General features: G+C 37.9%; 1 long non-coding RNA gene across 1 annotated transcript; it reads right to left on the reverse strand.

The window, feature by feature from the left end:
* Positions 1-974: 974 nt before the first annotated feature.
* On the reverse strand, positions 975-2,331 carry LOC145867117 (uncharacterized). Its single transcript, XR_014383223.1, has 2 exons — positions 2,162-2,331; positions 975-1,420 (listed from the first exon to the last, which is right to left on the reverse strand). It is a non-coding gene; the product is annotated as an uncharacterized LOC145867117 (long non-coding RNA).
* Positions 2,332-3,033: the final 702 nt, after the last annotated feature.

The raw sequence follows: 3,033 nt of genomic DNA on the forward strand, positions 1-3,033 counted from the left end.
CATGCATTTAGTTTTACTTGTATTTAAGAGCAGTTGGAGGCCACGGAAGGAGAGCTGTATGGCATTGAAGCTCGCCTGGAGGTTAGTTAACACAGTGTCCAAAGAAGGGCCAGAAGTATACAGAATAACACCAATAACAAAGGAGGTCTGATCTTTGTGTCTCTGTAACTTTCCCATTTATCATTATTCACGATTCATTCCTGATTATTCATAATCATGGTAGCATCCACATGAATGTAGAAGTGTTCAGAAACATCTTCTATTCTTACTGACAATACAAGTGAAGTGACTCCAAAATGACAGGACATTATTCACCATTCAGTTTCTATTAGGAAAAACATAATCCAAAACACAACCAAAACAAACTGAAAAATGAATTCAACAAGTTTGTAGAATCACAAGCTTGATGTAATCACTGCAGGCATGGAATATGGGACTAAATACTAAACTTATGACTACTTTAATACAATATAAGTGAATTTGTCCAAATAATTAAGACTTCTTCAAATGGGAGAACTACGTACAGAAAGTGCTTTAATTTCTAAATGGTAAAACAGATATGTATGAAAATACCCTCAAATAAAAGGTGACATTCTGTAAGGTCACCTAATATGAAACATCTCAAATCCAAAATGCTGGAGCATAGCGCCAAATGTAAAACTGTAAGCTTTTGTTGTGTCTTTCGCTATGCCGGATTAAGTGATATGACATGCTAACCTATAAAATTCTCACTGTAATTAATATTACCTGATTAAGCTAATCATGTAAATGTAATTAACTAGAAAGTCGGGGCACCACGGAAGAACGTTTATAGAGCCGTTATCTTCCTAATAAACTCTTAAAATACTTAGTAATATTTTACATCGATAGCAGTCAATATTAACCCTTATCTTATTTTCAGTCTCATAATGAAAGTTGTAAATTCTTGGCTATCTTCACGAACCCTGGCTAACAAGTTGAATCAGCAATACAAATTTGGGTTTAATTATTTATTTACTAAATACCTAAACTAATCACAGAGAATTACAAATACACCGAATACAAATGATGTCATACATGATGACTGGTTACACAAAGGAAAGGGGGTTGGGCTTGAATGAAAGAGCGGGAAGATTTAGGAACAAAGAAACAGCAGCTATGCTATCGTAAATACATTATCTTATGCATTCTAAATTACCGCCCATTTGGAAAAGGAAAATGCAATAAATATTTACTCTGAGCTGCGCTTCGGTAGGTTGGTCGTAGATGCTGGCCGGGTTGGCCAACAGATCTTCCTGTAAACTCGGAAGAATGTCTCTGGTGGTAAATTGGATACGTGGTGGTATCTTCGTCCGTCTGTTAGACTGGATCCGTCGTCCGTCCTTTCCTAGCCCCCGTCTACAGCGGCCGCTGCTAACTCAACGGCTAGGAAGTATCACTTCTGTAGTGAATAAGCTCAAAGTTCATACCATTCGCCACCAAAGCTCACGCCGAGGTTGGCTTAGTTCTGTTCTTGACATGTGTGTCCTTCTAACGTAGAGGCTGCAGACCTTACGTACTGGAACCACGTGGTTATCTTTTCGTCAAAGGCTTATATAGTGGAGAGGGGGTGGATGTGTTTCATCGTTTATAACCCCTGTCTCTTCACAGGGGTGGGCCACTGATCAAGCAGGGCACTTTCCTTATGAAAACCCAATTCTCTCATTTGGAAGCTAAAATTACATTTAATCTCCTAACAAACAATTTCAATATCAAACATTTCAATTGCATAACAATTCCATGTTACTCTGATAACTAGAGAGTGTATACTTTCTCAGGTACCGTTTATGTCATCCTGTCATCAGTCATAATGTCTCAGATGACAAGCGAACTGACATACATACTCATTACGTTCTCAAACATATTTCCAACTGGTTTTATTACCAAAATATGGTTCCTTTTCCCCATTTGTTTGATGTTCCCAGACTCTCTATATTTAACACAGGCTATTCAAATCCTTCAGTAGGGTAAGAGAGGGGAAGGGAGAAAGGTATTTATGGGGGGGGTCATAAACCTTACCCACAGGCCAACGTCATGACACTTCACTGTCCAAACACATATGGTGTGGACTATGTGTGTCTGGTAAACACATGTGGATCTGGTGAACAGTTATCACTTGTTGACCAACTACAGGAATACTGACCTCAGAGTCTCCAGTTTACAGTGGGGATCCTCCAGTCCAGTAGAGAGCAGCTTCACTCCTGAATCCTTCAGGTCATTGTTACTCAGGTCCAGCTCTCTCAGGTGTGAGGGGTTTGACCTCAGAGCTGAGACCAGAGAATCACAGCCTTCCTCTGTGACTCCACAGCCTGACAGCCTGCAAAGAATCAAATCATATTAAAATCACACTGCTATGCTTTGGTGGTGAAAATAGTGGCAGTATAATTTTTCAACATTTTTCAGATATCAGTGTCCTGAAACCTTCCATATCTATTCGGAAATGAATGTATCATCATTAAAAATGACAAATGATCAAAGTATTGCCTGCAGATAGAAACATATATAGTATGAATATTTGAGTAGACTGACCAGACCAGTTTAAAAAGCAGTATCAGTCAGAAGACAGACAGTGAGGTATCAGATTTAGATTGTATTGAGTATACAGTCCACACCATAGCTATTTTGACAGTGAAGCAAACATTTTAAATGTGGCTCTAAACTCCAACATTTTGGATTTCAGATCAAATGTTTCATATGAGGTGACAGTGTATAATGTCACCTTTTATTTGAGGGTATTTTAATACATACAGTTGAAGTCAGAAGTTTACATACACCTTAGCCAAATACATTTAAACTGAATTTTTACAATTCCTGACATTTAATCCTAGTAAAAATCCCCTGTCAAAGGTCAGTTAGGATCACCACTTTATTTTAAGAATGTGAAATGTCAGAATAATAGTAGAGAGAATGATTAATTTCAGCTTTTATTTCTTTCATCACATTCCCAGTGGGTCAGAAGTTTACATACACTCAATTAGTATTTGGTAGCATTGCCTTTAAATGGTTTAACTTGGG

The sequence above is a fragment of the Salmo salar genome, unplaced genomic scaffold (genome assembly GCF_965601325.2).
Source record: "Salmo salar unplaced genomic scaffold, fSalSal1 ptg000206l, whole genome shotgun sequence".
Classification (NCBI taxonomy): domain Eukaryota; kingdom Metazoa; phylum Chordata; class Actinopteri; order Salmoniformes; family Salmonidae; genus Salmo; species Salmo salar.